Here is a 17,701-nt window from a genome sequence, read left to right as displayed (position 1 = left end):
ACACACGCGCGCGCACACACACACACACACACACACACACACACACACACACACACACACACACACACACACACCCATGCCCGAGGGAGGACTCGAACCTCCGGCGGGAGGGAGCCGCGCAATCCGTGACATGACGCCTCAAACCGCAAGGCTGAGAAATGACCCGTCACACAATAATCGGTGCGATATTACTTGATGGCATGGTCACTGCCGAACGGAACGTGAAGGTTTTGGAAAATGGTTTCATCTCCATTATCCAAAGTGATCCTGATTTCGACAAGCTGTGGTCCGTGCAAGACGGAGCTCGACTCCATCGAAGCAGGAGAGTGTTTGATGCCTCGGGGGAGCACTCTGGGGACAGCATTTTGGCTCTGGGGTACCCAGAGGCCACTGGCATGGGCCTCGATTGGCCACCATATTATCCGGTACTGAACACGTACGACTCCTTTTTGTGGGACTATATTAAATACAAGGTGTCTTTAACCATTGCTAAGCTGAAAACAGACATTCAGGAGGTCATCGACAGCATCGATGCTCCGACACTTCAGCGGGTCAGGCAGAAGTTCGCTTTTCGTCTGCGCCACATCATCGCCAATGATGGCAGGCATCCCGAAAATGTCATAACCTAGTTTCGAATATCTGTAACGACGTTTACATGTTCAATGAAGTGTGTGCACGCCGTCGTTTGTAACTAATTTACTTTTTTTCCATACAGTTCAGTAATTGTCACCCTGTACCTGCCCTTGCTACCGTCTGGATTGTCAGAATGGTGATCATCCGAGTCTCATAGATTCTACACATCAGCTTGAATATTCGTTTGGTTGCCACATCTTCCAACGATTTTAGAAATTCCAAATGAATATTACCATTGCCTTCTGCTTTATTTGATTACAAGATTTCCTCAGATTCGTCAACTTCTGAATGTAGTTATTTATCCCCTACGTGTTCTAAATCGACTTCCATTTTTGCGTCTGTCACGTCAACGACAGGTCCTCTTGCTGGTAGAGGCTTTCAGTGTATTCTTTCCACCTGTCCGCTTCCTCCTCTCATTAGCAGCGGATTTCTTGCGCTCTTAATGTTGACACTTTTGCTTTTTATGTCACCAAAGGTTGTTTCGTCTCTTCTGCATACTGAATCCGTCCTGCTTGTCACATACGGCATACATCAAAATTAATTGTGGAAACTGACAAGGGTGAACATATACGATAGTAGAAGCAATAACGTTCCATTGAACTCTAATCCTCAAATGACAGATTTGCGGGGTAATTGAGAAGGTGTGGTTCCGATTCGCTACTGACTTCACTATGAAATTTATGGGTCAGAGCATTGAAATGATATATTTACAGAGAAATGGAAAAACTGGTAAAGGCCGACCTCGGTGAAGATCAGTTTGGGTCCAGAGAAATGTTGGAACATGTGACGCGTTGCTGACCCCAGGACTCATCTCAAAATATAGACGGAACAAAGGAAAACTCAGTTTGTGGATATAAAGGAAGATTTTTAACAACGTTGTCTGGTGCACATTCTTTAAAAATTTCGAAGGTAGCAGGAATAAAAGGCAGGGAGGGCAATGTTATCTGCTACTTATATAGAAAGCACGCTGTACTTGAGTCAGACGACACAAAATAGAGGCAATTACTAAGAGGGGGGTGAGACAGTGTTGTAGTCAATCTCTGACAGTCAGTCTGCACACTGAGCTGTGATGGAAACAAGTGAGAAATCTGGAATAAGAATTAAAGTTCAGGAAGAGAATACTTTCAGGTATGCTGATGATGCTGCTGATGTGGTGAAAGTTAGTGGCAAATAAAGGCAATCAGAGATGTACAAAAAAGTAGCACATAAATAATTTTATTTACAACTAAATGAGTACACAATGTTGCCTGAGTCTATATACATATTACAATCTTCTATTACACCCTCTCCTCCTTCCCTTTTTCTAACACCTCCTTCACTTGCTCTATGTAGATCTCCTCTACCCTGTCTCTTTGTCCACTAAGTCTATCTCCCCACACTCTGTCCATCTCCTCCAATGCATATCTCTGCCCATCTCCTCCTGCCTCATCCCCCACTGTACATCTGCTTCTCCTCCTTTGTCTGTCTGCTTCTCCCCCCCCCCCCCTTACTCTGTCCGTCTGCTGCTGCCCCCCTACTCTGTCCGCGATTAAAGTTAGTAATAAGGCGTAATACATTAAAACATCGAAGTTCACGCGGCAGTATTACTGCATGAGCAGCTAAAATGTACTACGCAAAAATTCTTTTTTCCTTTCACCATTTTGTGAGTGTTGTAAGTAAGGAAAAGTTTCGTTAAGATACGAAATTATGTGTAAAGTTTTTTGCAAGTCAGTTAGTGCTCTCATTCTCTGGATTGCTAAATTAACGGTATTCCCGCGTCGTGGGCCACACTGCTTTTTTACTTCCAAACCCACTCCTTTGACAAGTAGGTGGTCCTCACCACCACGGCGGTTCTTTTCGGACATTAAGTGATGTGGGTATCAAGTCTGATTGAAATTGGTGCAGTGGCTTAGGAGATGTGAGCATACAGATATACACTCCTGGAAATGGAAAAAAGAACACATTGACACCGGTGTGTCAGACCCACCATACTTGCTCCGGACACTGCGAGAGGGCTGTACAAGCAATGATCACACGCACGGCACAGCGGACACACCAGGAACCGCGGTGTTGGCCGTCGAATGGCGCTAGCTGCGCAGCATTTGTGCACCGCCGCCGTCAGTGTCAGCCAGTTTGCCGTGGCATACGGAGCTCCATCGCAGTCTTTAACACTGGTACCATGCCGCGACAGCGTGGACGTGAACCGTACGTGCAGTTGACGGACTTTGAGCTAGGGCGTATAGTGGGCATGCGGGAGGCCGGGTGGACGTACCGCCGAATTGCTCAACACGTGGGGCGTGAGGTCTCCACAGTACATCGATGTTGTCGCCAGTGGTCGGCGGAAGGTGCACGTGCCCGTCGACCTGGGACCGGACCGCAGCGACGCACGGATGCACGCCAAGACCGTAGGATCCTACGCAGTGCCGTAGGGGACCGCACCGCCACTTCCCAGCAAATTAGGGACACTGTTGCTCCTGGAGTATCGGCGAGGACCATTCGCAACCGTCTCCATGAAGCTGGGCTACGGTCCCGCACACCGTTAGGCCGTCTTCCGCTCACGCCCCAACATCGTGCAGCGCGCCTCCAGTGGTGTCGCGACAGGCGTGAATGGAGGGACGAATGGAGACGTGTCGTCTTCAGCAATGAGAGTCGCTTCTGCCTTGGTGCCAATGATGGTCGTATGCGTGTTTGGCGCCGTGCAGGTGAGCGCCACAATCAGGACTGCATACGACCGAGGCACACAGGGCCAACACCCGGCATCATGGTGTGGGGAGCGATCTCCTACACTGGCCGTACACCACTGGTGATCGTCGAGGGGACACTGAATAGTGCACGGTACATCCAAACCGTCATCGAACCCATCGTTCTACCATTCCTAGACCGGCAAGGGAACTTGCTGTTCCAACAGGATAATGCACGTCCGCATGTATCCCGTGCCACCCAACGTGCTCTAGAAGGTGTAAGTCAACTACCCTGGCCAGCAAGATCTCCGGATCTGTCCCCCATTGAGCATGTTTGGGACTGGATGAAGCGTCCTCTCACGCGGTCTGCACGTCCAGCACGAACGCTGGTCCAACTGAGGCGCCAGGTGGAAATGGCATGGCAAGCCGTTCCACAGGACTACATCCAGCATCTCTATGATCGTCTCCATGGGAGAATAGCAGCCTGCATTGCTGCGAAAGGTAGATATACACTGTACTAGTGCCGACATTGTGCATGCTCTGTTGCCTGTGTCTATGTGCCTGTGGTTCTGTCAGTGTGATCATGTGATGTATCTGACCCCAGGAATGTGTCAATAAAGTTTCCCCTTCCTGGGACAATGAATTCACGGTGTTCTTATTTCAATTTCCAGGAGTGTACGTACATACATTTTTATAACATGTATGGATATGTACACTTCAGATAAAATGTAACTTGCTGTAGGTCCGTCTGTGGTGCTGAAATATACGTAATGATAGTAATGTCCTCGATTGAAAGAAATAGTATTGAAAGCTGATACAACCATATCTCTCACCGCTTAATGCTGCCATGCTACGTCGATGTAATTACCTCACTGCAGCCTTACGTACTAATGTTGATATGAGTAAAAGATTTATTCTGAGTCTGGGAGCGAAGCTCTGAGAGCGGTCGCTTAAAAAGACGCACCAATATAGTGTGTAGAACTGCAAAAAGCTGTAAGCTGTACGTACAGGCATTGGACATTAAATTGTGACTTTTATAAATTTATATACATTTCGATGTTAGAATATGTAACATATGTGGGACTACGGTTCATGATAGAGCCAAACACATGGAGTTATGCGGATTAAAATCCGTTAACTTGAACATTGGCAGTACTTTTAAAACTTACAATTGAGAACAAAAAAATCCTTCCCACACATTTGCTGAACTAAAATTTGGAATAACTTTAGCGACTTGTCATTGCAGTCGAAGTTGTTGCTCCTGAATTAACATTCTAAAAAGTTTTATAAATTCCTGGATTGGACAAACAGGTCCTTGAGCTCAATACGTCTATCAGCTCGTGTTGGAAATAATGAGGTACCTGAGAGTCCAAAAGCGAGAAGGTCTGACAAATAAATCAAATATCAAATCATTCTTCGGAGAGTGAGAGAGAGAGAGAGAGAGAGAGAGAGAGAGAGAGAGAGAGAGAAAGCGAGGGGCGTGCTTAAAATGCAAGAGGGAGGCCAAGGCTCGAATACAGAAAGCAGGTTGAAACGGACGTAGATCACAGTAGTTATTCAGAGATTAAGCAGTCTTGGAATGAAGATAACAATAACAACCACCTTAAAGTGCATTTGAGATGCAAACTTTTCGATTAAGTTGCCATCTGATTGGGCCTAAATTTCATACATGGCTCATCGATGCGGAATGTGGAACATGGGCGGGTACCAGCACAGTTTTCTGCTGATGTAAAAGAACATCATCTAATGCCCCAGTACAATCCAAGATGGATAGGTCAAGCAACACTCCCATCAGTACGGTTGTAGAACCGCGGCAATGAATTGTACAGTCTCGTCCAGGGGTGAATAAAAGAATTTGTAATTCGCTACAGAGACGAGTGCACTGTTACATTAAAAACCGAAGACAAGTCGTGGAACATTTCCTTTAGCAGGTAAGAGTGTACAGTATATTCCAACACATAAGGTGCTGAAGTAGTCTTGTATTTCTTGTTAAAGCAAACCACGGGTGAAATTTGAGCTTAGTTAGTTTTAACATTTAATACAAAAATTTGCATTTCAAATACATTTGAAATATAAACGCGTGAAAAAATGCTCCCATTGAAGCACAAAAAAAGAATACGCTCGTTTTTAAAAGACCCTGACTGAAAAAAATTAGCTAGAAGCTGCCCATTTTATTTGGTCAGTTTCGTTAAAAATTTTACCAAAAATTTTCCCTTGCGATCATATTCTTGCTCCTTTTAATATGCAACTCACCTTTCATTCCCACAAGCTCCTTCCTCAACGCCGCACTCTCCTTCGTTCTGCCCTACTTTCTCTTCTTACTCCCACTATCTCCCTCTCGCCCTCTCTTACTGCTACTATCTATTCATTCCTTCCCACTGCTACTGTCCCTTCTCACTGGCACTATCTCTCTCTTCCTCGTTGTCATTGCCATCGAGTCTTTCTCATTATCACTGGCTCTCATCCACTTCTACTTTGTCATTATTTTTATTCCTCTCCCGTTGGCACTGTCTCCTTCATTCTTTTCCTAAGCACTGTTCTGTGTCAGCTAGGTTCCATTGCCACGGTGTCTAACTTTTCCTCACACTGCAATTGTCTCCTTCGCTCTTTCTATACAACAGATACTTTCTACTGTAGCCCAATATTTATTACTATTCCGTCTCTCTGCCACTGCCACTCTCTCTTCTCTCAACATGAAACTCGAAATATGTTCGCATGCCAAAATTTTTGGGAAAAATCTTAAAGGTGCTGAGGCAGCTGGTACCCAATTTTTCAGTCATCTTTTAAACAGAAATATATTCGCCTTTTTTGTGCTGGTTCCCTTCTTTCCCGTGCCACACCTGCCCATGTCGCTCATAAGAAAAGAATTTTATGGGTCAATAGAATTTTGATAGTTTACTTATGTGGAACTGAAATAATACAAAACGAATTTCACATCTGAGGGACTTTTACGTGAACAAAAAAATTAGCATGTGCTTTAGTACAACAACATGGGGTTCCCGGAACCGTTCTTATGGTAACGGAAACACTTCACAGCATACTTCTCCATACTACACTTTCTAAACTACGTTTTTGCCCCACTCCTGATGTCAGGTGCGTGTTTTAAGTGTGCGTATAGGATAATTTTAAATCTATGTATGTCGGAAACGGATAAAGATACCAAGAAAACTTTTAAGATGGTTCGAGATCGGGAACTTAGGAATATATTGTAGAAACTTCAGCTGTTTACTGTACATAGCCGTCTTGGGAGCTGCTGCTCGGTTGTGGTACGAAAAAATGGTAAAAACCCTTTTTGTGGGTTTTCTAGTGAACCGCCCATGAACTAATGGTGCTTCACCGTATATCACATAAAATGCAAAAAGAAAGAACAGATTTGCTCCATTTGCCTAAGTAGGAGGATGTTTGTAATATTCAAACTTTGACCCTGTACTGTAGGATAGTGACACTAAGGACGATTCTCGTGCTGGTTATACAAATGGTCCCTAGCCCAAGGGCTATACAAAACACTTGAGGCGCGTCGTTTGTGTTCCACATCAGGTAGAGCATGCTGTCGTATGCGAACCGTTACTGCAGCCAGTGGTGGCTAGACAATGGCAGTTAGCTAGCAAACGAATATTTACTGGAATGGTTTTGGGTCTATTATTGCATACGTTTATTCGTACCAGTTTTCGCTAGCAATGGTGATACATATTGAATATAAGATTGGTCGTGGAAATGAGGGTTGGGGAGCTTAAACCATTTCGTGCAGCTACGAGCTATCGTAGCTGGGTGCAAAACCCCAGATACTTTGTATTTTTCGTGCAAGAAAATATTCCAAACAATCAAAAGTCAGCGTCTTAGTGTTCGCGATTAAACTGCGTTTATATTTTCTATCAGCTTGAGAATAACAAATCTGTCGTGCCCTACATTGTGACACGACTACGAAATCGATCCTGACTCGTAACATCACAGGGAGCACGCTTCGCACTTTATAGATAAATAGGTCAAGTTATTCTTGTGTGAATTTATTTCGGCTTTTTTATTTTCACTTTTATGACACTTGCATATTAGTAATATTCTTTTCGTCATTCGTAACCGACATCGTCCCTCTTGTTCTGAATAAGATAGTACACCTTCTTGCATGAAGTTGGAATACAAATCAGAACTAGACGAGGTATAAGTTCTACACATAACTGCTACTCTGTCGTCTTGTGATACTGGATGCATATATGACCATTTTATCAACTATCTACTCATCGCATTGAAACAATTCAAATGACACATGTACGGTCTGCGAAGGGTCTTTACAGGAGACAGAAGCTGTATTTTAACAGTGGCCAGTCAGAGACACCTCAAGAAAGGTGCTGTGCATTACCCCCCAAGATTATTCAAAGATGTTATCGCAGCAGCGGATTCTTATAACACCAATTTCCCCTTTCATAAATATAACACATGGAAATAGATTGCACAAGAAGTCGACATCCTTGCACAGCATACACGGAGGTAGAAAAAGAAAGTAAATTGTGCTGTCAGGATTCACCCTTCCCCGTAGCCGTGCCAGTTCTCTAGTAGTATGTTTGGAGCTGCGACTGTTATTACAGTAGATACACTTGTGCAAAATACTCTCTGTTTTGACTTCGTTATACCAAAAGTATTGCGTTAAGCAATTTAAATTAAGGTGTAAATACACTCCTGGAAATGGAAAAAAGAACACATTGACACCGGTGTGTCAGACCCACCATACTTGCTCCGGACACTGCGAGAGGGCTGTACAAGCAATGATCACACGCACGGCACAGCGGACACACCAGGAACCGCGGTGTTGGCCGTCGAATGGCGCTAGCTGCGCAGCATTTGTGCACCGCCGCCGTCAGTGTCAGCCAGTTTGCCGTGGCATACGGAGCTCCATCGCAGTCTTTAACACTGGTACCATGCCGCGACAGCGTGGACGTGAACCGTATGTGCAGTTGACGGACTTTGAGCGAGGGCGTATAGTGGGCATGCGGGAGGCCGGGTGGACGTACCGCCGAATTGCTCAACACGTGGGGCGTGAGGTCTCCACAGTACATCGATGTTGTCGCCAGTGGTCGGCGGAAGGTGCACGTGCCCGTGCCCGTCGACCTGGGACCGGACCGCAGCGACGCACGGATGCACGCCAAGACCGTAGGATCCTACGCAGTGCCGTAGGGGACCGCACCGCCACTTCCCAGCAAATTAGGGACACTGTTGCTCCTGGGGTATCGGCGAGGACCATTCGCAACCGTCTCCATGAAGCTGGGCTACGGTCCCGCACACCGTTAGGCCGTCTTCCGCTCACGCCCCAACATCGTGCAGCCCGCCTCCAGTGGTGTGGCGACAGGCGTGAATGGAGGGACGAATGGAGACGTGTCGTCTTCAGCGATGAGAGTCGCTTCTGCCTTGGTGCCAATGATGGTCGTATGCGTGTTTGGCGCCGTGCAGGTGAGCGCCACAATCAGGACTGCATACGACCGAGGCACACAGGGCCAACACCCGGCATCATGGTGTGGGGAGCGATCTCCTACACTGGCCGTACACCACTGGTGATCGTCGAGGGGACACTGAATAGTGCACGGTACATCCAAACCGTCATCGAACCCATCGTTCTACCATTCCTAGACCGGCAAGGGAACTTGCTGTTCCAACAGGACAGTGCACGTCCGCATGTCTCTGAGCTATATGTATACAAAACATTTGTTTGCATTTCAGTACCTATTAAGGCTTACAACTTTAATATTTCTCCAACATTGTACACATAAGCTCACACCTTTTCATGCATGTCTGTACCGTTTGTAGTTAGAGAGATATCGAAACAGTACTCCACTTCTCACCGCATCTTCGTGACTATGACAAGTGTTATGGCCTCTGCTGTGTTGTAGAAACGTTGTCTCCTTTCTACCTGATCTCTAACCTTCATTCTGTGAATAATTTCGTTTATAAATTCCCATGTACCGCTATCCAGCAGAGTCAGATCGAGAGACGGTCGTGTTTAGGCAATGGGAGCCCGGCTTTCTAATCAGTCACTCAGGAAACGTGTCATGGAGGAATGTGGTAATATCCCCGTGCACTTGGTCTCGCGGTTAAGGCGCTCAGTCCGGAACCGCGCGACTGCTACGGTCGCAGGTTCGAATCCTGCCTCGGGCATGGATGTGTGATGTCCTTAGGTTAGTTAGGTTTAAGTAGTTCTGAGTTCTAGGGGACTGATGACCACAGAAGTTAAGTCCCATAGTGCTCAGAGCCATTTGAACCATCCCCGTGCACTTCTAGCGAATCCTTCGAGCACATGTTTCACGGGCTCTTCATTCACATGCGTTTTGAGATGTTTTCCTGCATGTGAAATCAAACTTCTTGTCTCGAATACTTCTGTCCCACTGACAAATGGATTTACGTGTGGGGAGGCCCACGTTCCATTTTGGTCTTGCAGCCACTGAACACGTGCTACAGATGTTAATTCTAATCATTGCACACAGTGCACGTTCGTTCTGTCGTCCACATGTTGGCTGTCAGGAGTACGTGTGCATGATGCCCAGAAACCATATGTACACTTGCGTGCACATGGCCATACGAGTCTGCTGTTTGTGAAATGATGATCACATCTTGGAGAGTGTCTCTATCGCTGGCGTATTTAATAACAACATAAAATATCGACTTCTTTCGTTCATAACTGTTGGAGGGCCCTCTAAACTTGCAAATACTGAAAAACAGCGACGGAAAACGTTATGGCCCCACACAAGGTAATCAAATTTGAATGCAGAGGAGAACATTCGACTTAGATGTGCAAATGGATGAGTTCTGTATACCCATGCACAAGAGACGCTTCAAATTTATTAATGGACAACAATAAAATTCGTGAAAAGATTACTCAACATTGTCACTTCAAAACAGATCAAAAGCAGCTGCTTAGAAGAAAATAAAGAAGATTCACGAGACATGAACATCACAGGCGGAGACCTAATAAGCAGTCTAAAATTTTGAAAACTAGAATGGACCGCTGATTCCTGGAAGAGTTCAAAACGATGACTGGAAAGAAATAACGGAAGAGAAACGTAGTGAATTCATGAAGAGGTTTTGGGAGTATAAGATCATCAAACCAGATGGCGTGGTCGTGGTCTTCTTTCCCAAGACTGGTTTGACACATCTCTTCATACCAGTCTTCATCTCTGAATAACTATCAGATATATCAACTAGGCGGTTCTAGGCGCTACAGTATGGAACTGCGCGACCGCTACGGTCGCAGGTTCGAATCCTGCCTCGGGCATGGACGTGTGTGATGTCCTTAGGTTAATTAGGTTTAAGTAGCTGTAAGTTCTAGGGGGACTGATGACCTCAGAAGTTAAGTCCCATAGTGCTCAGAGCCATTTGAACCATATCAACTAGAACGTGATTACTGTAGTCAAGTCTTCGTTTCACTCTACAATTTACACCCCCCCCCCCCCCCCGACTTCCTTCCATTACCATACTGACGATTTGTTGGTACCACAGCATACACCCTATCAACCGATTCCTTCTTTGAGTATTTCAGTCGTTTATCTCTAGTTGTATTCAGTACCTTCTTGTGAGTTTTCCGATGTAACCAACTAATCTTCAGCATTCTCTTGTAACCTCACATTTCAAAATCTTCCATTCTCTATGCCCAGTACCATGTGAACGGCATCGCCTATCTGAAAAGGTAATTTGCTGCCTATCTCTACCCATAGGTTGGGACATACTTCTTACGAGACTGTGCCGGTTATTTATTTTTGAAACTTCCTGGTTCTTCTCGGGGTGACATGTTTTATAGGACACCGCGCGAGGCTTTTTTTTCTTTTTTCTCTTTTCTTTTTTTCAGGAAAAAAAAATTGACGAGGGAAGCTACTTGCTGGGGCTTTCATATGTTTTAGGCGCGGTTTCTCGTGTATTTAACATCTTATATATCAGTAAGTTGTCTAAATATTTTTAAAGTATGTTTTGGACTTTTGGTGCATTAGACTGTTTACGGACTTCTGAATATTTTATCAGTCATAATTAGATATATTTTAGTCTTACCTTACAGGACAACCAACAGCGTTTTTTCAAGTTCTGATCACGGCTGTTTCCTGCATGGGATAAGCGCGGCGTCCTGCGTGCTTAATACCATATTTGCAAGCAAGTGGTTGTTTTTTCTTGCTGGTCCAATTTTGCTAAATCGGAGTCATGCCATTTATATGAAAGGTTTTATTTTTTCTCGTAGACCAATTGAAAGATGCATTGTGTAAGGCGAAACGCGTCAGTGAAGGAGAAATAAAATTAAAAAAATTCAAGCCCAACTCACGACCAGCCCTTCAATTCTGCCAGCACTTGGTCACCTACCTTTCAAATTTCACAGAAGCTCTTCTGCGAATTTTGCAGATTTAGCGCTCCTGGGAGAAAGGATATTACGGAGACATGGCTTAGCCACAGCCGGGGGAATGTTTCCAGAATGAGATTTTCACTCTGCATCGGAGTCTACGCTGATATGAAACTTCCCGGCAGATTAAAACTGTGTGCCGCACCGAGACTCGAACGCGGGACTTTTGCCTTTCGCGCTCGGTGGAGCACTTGCGCGCGAAAGGCGAAGTCCCGAGTCCGAGTCTCGGTCCGGCACACACTTTCAACCTGCCAGGAAGCTTCATATCAGCATACACTCCACTGCAGAGTGAATATCTCATTCCAAAAAATCCAGTTTTACAACCAAGGCTGTTCGTTCTCTTAAATTTTCTTCTTGTCTAAACTGTTTATCGTCCACATTTCACTTTCATACACTCCAGAAAAATACGTTAGGAAAGGTTTCCTAACTCTGAAAGTTATATTCGATGTTAACAAAGTCCTCTATTTTCAGAAACGGTTTTATATCCTCTTTACCCTAGTCATCGTCACTTATTTTTCTGACCGTATACCAAAGTAACAAAAGTCATCTTCTACCTGTAGCGTCTCATTTTCCGCTGTAATTCCCTCAGCTTCGTCTGATTTAATTCGTTTCCTTTCCATTACAAAGACTACTACAGAGTGTAAAGGTACTGTTTAAGTGCGGTGAACGAAGAAGAAACGGCAAGCAGGCTATCCATGGTCCTTCTCATCTTAATCCTCACCAAAAACATGAAAGTCGTTATTAGGCCATAAAGAAGCAACTGCTGGAAAACAGTGACGGCAATACGACATGCCCCTGCCTTAGCGGCAGCACTGATGATAGGACTGTTGGGCAGGAAGACTAGATGGAAGGGGCTCGCCATTTTCTTGGACACGTCCGTATCTTCTCGGGGCGAGTTTTAAGTCTTGAAGATACGTGCCATACGCTAGTTGCTAATCATTCTTCCATGTGTGTGTGTGTGATATTGTCATCCACTCCATCCGTGATCTGCTCCACCACCGCGGCGGGTGCGTGGGGCGTACATTAGGCTCTGTTACAATAAGTCTTATTATTCCTGAGGGTCTTTGTTTCTAACAACTATACCTGTTGTCAAACCCAGATGTAACGAAAATTAATTTGTTTATAAAATTATATTGTGCAAACAGTGTCGTTAAGCCAAACCATGGTACCATAACACCAGCAACTTGAAAGTACTGTTATCTTTGTTTTCCCATCTCCATATTTTTGTCGACAAGTCTCCTTTAGCGCTGTATAGTGTTTCACACTGCACCGAAATAAGATTACAAAACCTCCAAATGTAGTTTTAACAACTATGAGTGCAAACAAAGTGCAGTCAATCATCGGTCACCGATAAATATGGCGGAAATCATTTTACCCACTATCGCTACTTGTCTTTTTTTTATCCTACAGAAAAAATATAACATGACGAGGAAGATGCTGTTCGGTACCAAGAAAAGGAACGTTGGATGTTGTCTCGTTGACATCAAGTTCAGTAAAGGCATATATCCAGCTCATTTTTAAGATGAGTTAATGGTGTGTGGATGTGGGTGCGGCAAGTTTTTGGAGCCGTTCTAGCATTCATCTTAAGCGATTTAGGGAACGCTCAGAAACCTTTCACCAAAATGGACGTTCGAATTCCGTCCATTCCAAATGAGTTGTGCTGTAGCTACTTCTCAACTCTCGGTTCTCGAATCAAGGTATCATCACTTCCCATTTCGGCCGGCCGCGGTGGTCTCGCGGTTAAGGCGCTCAGTCCGGAACCGCGCGACTGCTACGGTCGCAGGTTCGAATCCTGTCTCGGGCATGGATGTGTGTGATGTCCTTAGGTTAGTTAGGTTTAAGTAGTTCTAAGTTCTAAGGGACTGATGACCACAGATGTTAAGTCCCATAGTGCTCAGAGCCATTTGAACCATTTTTTGAACTTCCCATTTCACTGTGAACAGTATGGGGAGCACGAATAAAAGTTCAAAAACTGTTTACCAAGGCAAGCAACAGAAAACCTGTAAAGAAAGTTGCTCATAAATTATACTAGAACTTTGGATATTGTTTTTCCGTTGATAGAGACTACCTTCTGATATGTCTCAAACCAGTGACTCTGACGTGAAATCAGTGTGCAGTTTGGCCAGTAAATGTCCTGCGTTTGCAGCGGAGCGTGGATACGAAAAGTAGTACTTACATTCTGCGAGACGGAAATCTATTGCTTCAGTACTTGAGATGTTGACCACTTACTTAAGAGTCCATTTAATATATTTGGAGTTTCATTGTTTGCATCTTCTGTTAATAAGACAAATTTGATGATAACTGTAAACATTCATATTTTGTGAAACATATTAACGGTAGTTTAAAGTGAAGCTGGTAAGACTGGTTTCCGAGCATGGGATATAATGAGTACAGTCACGATACTCTGAACTCGAGACTCTGGATAAAGTTTCCTATTTTTGATAGTTTACATTGCAGCCTTATAAATTCACAAGCGTACTTAAAAGATATTAAATTGCGCTTAATTTTCTTGCCTCAAACTTCGGAGGAATGTCCAAACAACGAATGGTAATCACCAGACTCACACATCACATCGCTACTGTTCCCTTATTTAGCAGACCCAGGTAAGTATAATATGCTGTTTTACCGCATGTTCCTGTAGCTGGGAAACATTTAGTCTCTAGCATAGGTTCTTACACCGCACTTGCACGTCTTAGATGTGCACTTGTAGTACGTCTCAGATGTGGAGGAACTTTCAAACACTGTATGTAGATGTATCTGTGCTCCTTCTGGGATTTTCGACTGCTCTCAATCTTTATCTAGCGATATTACCATAGAAATAATTTTATAGTATCGTACGTATTGCGCTACGTGGAACATGAACACTTGCTGTTATAACAATAATCATAAAACATGGCAATTTCTGACAGACCCTTAATATTGGGAAGGCCAGCGTTCACATTTATGATTTCAACTCTCCTCTCGGCGATGTTTTGTTCTTCTGCTCACAATGAGTTTTAAATTACGTGGTCACTTACGGTGTAAGGAGAAGATACGGCACGCCTCAAATCGTCATTCAGCAATAAGGCAACGGGAACCTTGCTACACTGTTGGTAGCTTGCTTGTTTGCAGCCTTTCAACGATACATCACCGTGAATAGAAGAGGCTCGACGGCCCCCGACACCAGTCGAACAGCGATCTAAAAACGTGCAAAGAAAACAATGCCGCCAAAGGATAAGTCTCACAGCAGAAAATATCGGTAAGTACTTTTGACATTCAAATACTATAAGTTCCGTTGCTCAAGAATTTGTTGTTTTTTGCTATAATATTTATTTTGCAGGGTTGTAGCTTCGGCTTGGGATGTAATAACTGCAGATCTTGGATAAATGACAACCTAATATCGAACCGCCCAGTCACTGATGTCGTCTTCAAAGCGATTGGTATGTAATACGCTTTAATTAGTTGCAAACTGTTAGAATAGTTTTATCTCAAGTAACAGGTGCATGGGGGGAGGGAGGAGTGACTGTGTAATGCACTTTACAAAATTCGGCACTGGTTCACCAAACTGACAGTTTCAGGCTATAGTTCAAACGTGAAGTGGACCTCAAAAACAAAGATCCTTCTATGCATTTTGGGTAGTTGTTTTTTGGGACTAGAGGTTTTGCGAGTACTGTGTTATACACATCGTGCCCCACTATATTAAGAACAAGCTTAGGTGACCCAGACGAGTTTTCATTAATTAACAAGGTATAGGATTTTTAACGATTTATTCCTAGGAACTGTAGCAGAAGAAAATACGAGAAACGGTGACGGTGGCCAAAATGGTGAAAAGTAGCTCATTAACGAATTCTGCATACGACTGAAAGTATAAACCTGTAACATCACAGTTTGCTGATGCTTTAGGACGCTTTCATCTTTAGTGTAACACGTTTGCTGCTTTACTGACCAACAGTATAAACAATTTGTTTGCATAGAGTATAAAGCCACAGGCCGTTTTTCCATCAAATGCATTTGTAGGTAAGTCAGAGAAATGATTATAATAAATAATGTTAATTTATAGATTTTATGGCCGAAGATACTATTGCTCGCCGGTCAGAGAACGAAGGGAATTAACTTCGTTTTGTCTTCAGTTGAACGGTAATCTCTTAACAGCTTTTTGGGGGACAAATGTTTGTTAATAAAGGAGTAGGATCTGGGTAAAGACTTTTTTTCTGAGCCTAAACTACTGAAATTTATTTCCTTACCTTTGCCGCCAAAATTTGGACTGGCAGAGAGTATCAGTCGCGCTTTAGTACACAAACACGCCGCTAGGTGCCACTGACGACTCGAAACGCTCAACATTAGAGGAGCAGATTACGTCTTAATTTAATGCTCTTACAAGTTGAACATTATGATAGTTTGCTGAGAAAAGTTGGAGAATAATTAGGAAACTACAGGTTTGTTATTTATTTAAATTCTACGCGACTAATTCTTAGTTTTTTCGATGTTGGCAGTGACGTAGTTCGCACAATGAGCAGTAGAGGGCTCCTGGTTTAGCTGGCTGTTTCCAACGAATAAGAAGCTCAGAGATTCAAGCACTTGTGTGTTGTGGAGCTGTTCGGGCAGGTCGCGAACGTTAGCTGTGCGCGTCCGCAGTAGAGCTGAAGTTGCAATAGCGAATTTCCGATTTACACAATACGCGTTTCGTGCCGGCGGTAGAGCGACTGTCTTTTACGTGATCGTTTCCTTTGCCTTGTTAGGCTTAAGCTAAGACATCCATTACTTGGTAAGTGTTCTGAAATAGCTTGTAGAATAACTGATAACTACTTCCAGATATGTTTATCCTTTGTTGTGATATAGGAAAATGTATTCTACAAATTTAAAAGTTTTGCCGTCTTTGAAATTTGGATGGTATAGGTGTCAGGAAACGACTTTTCGAGTTTGAAGTAAATACTAGTCGGATTGCTACCAGGTAAACTATAAACAGTTATTAGAAATTTAGGCTCATGAAAGACAGCAACATTTTTAATTCCATCTGTGTGTCTAAAGTTTTGATAAAGTGCTTGACGTCAGCATAGATGTTTTTTTTATGTAACATTTCGTATACTGAAAAGCATGCTAAGCATGTTGCACAATCTAATAGTTGAATTTTTGTTGGCTGGTGTAATGATAGTGCAGATAAACAGTCATTTAGGTTTTGAGAGCATGCTTTCAGATTACAGTACGTATAGTTCAACTTTTACTTTCTGGTTTGTTATATATATTTGCATTAGATATATAACGTTGTGCTTTAAATTTTTTCTTTGCGTGCCGCTTTCAGCTGTTGTCATGGAGGCGCGCTTTTTGCTCGGAGTCTCAGCATACCATTTCTCAACCAATATTTTTTTTACTTTGTTAATGCTAGCTTTTCTGTTCTATTGCGAGAATAGCGGAAATAACAATAAGAAGAGACTGACAGCGTGCGCTTGACGTGCTACAATGCACGCTAGCACAGAATATACGCCGCACGTTTTGAGCTGAGAATATCCTGAACGGAGAGATAAGCATTGATAATGGAGGTTACCAGCCTTACTGCAGAAGTGTTGTGACGGTAGTTTCCATGGCGACGGTGACCTGGGAAGGCTGCCGCTCGATCGCAGTGACCAAGGCTGGGATGGGCGGCAGGCTTCTCTGAGAGCGGTACAAATGCTTTTTCTTTGGGCATGCTGCCTGGCCTTATTACGTTTTTGTCTGTGTTGTCTGGTTTCTCATATGCATTCCTTACTCTCAATAAACAAAAAAGCATCCTTGTACTTCCTTATCCTTTGTCAGCCTGTGAATCCAATACGATTTCAGGAGTTTAGAGGTCAAACTGTGATCTAAATTTTGGCCCCTGTGTCAGATAATACTGCATTTAGCCATAAGTATCAAGGGCTTCTTCCGGTGTCTTACCTTCTCAGAATATGCCTCAGAATTCCGGTCTCATTCATTCTCAGAGCATGTTCTTTCCATTTTATCTTCTTCTAAAACTGAGTGCCAAACAGGTAATGGAACCTGCCTTTTGCAAGGCAACTCGTTACCTGTTACACTACCCGAACATTCACGCAGT

At 43.8% G+C, this 17,701-nt stretch overlaps 1 protein-coding gene across 6 annotated transcripts in view; it reads left to right on the top strand.

Annotated features, from left to right (window-relative positions):
* LOC124795329 (protein NDRG3) overlaps nucleotides 1-17,701 on the top strand; it is a 547,589-nt gene that overhangs the window by 108,651 nt on the left and 421,237 nt on the right. For 5 of the 6 annotated variants that reach the window (XM_047259311.1, XM_047259310.1, XM_047259307.1 and 2 more), the window contains exon 1: nucleotides 16,189-16,399. The exons of the other annotated variant lie outside the window; for it this stretch is intronic. The gene's annotated coding sequence lies outside the window, so the exon portion shown is untranslated. Of the gene's footprint in view, nucleotides 1-16,188; nucleotides 16,400-17,701 lie in introns of those variants that run through there. 6 annotated transcript variants of the gene reach the window in all.

Source organism: Schistocerca piceifrons, chromosome 4 (genome assembly GCF_021461385.2).
Source record: "Schistocerca piceifrons isolate TAMUIC-IGC-003096 chromosome 4, iqSchPice1.1, whole genome shotgun sequence".
In the NCBI taxonomy this organism is placed as follows: Eukaryota; Metazoa; Arthropoda; class Insecta; order Orthoptera; family Acrididae; genus Schistocerca; species Schistocerca piceifrons.
This window is presented reverse-complemented; position numbering and strand designations above follow the sequence as displayed.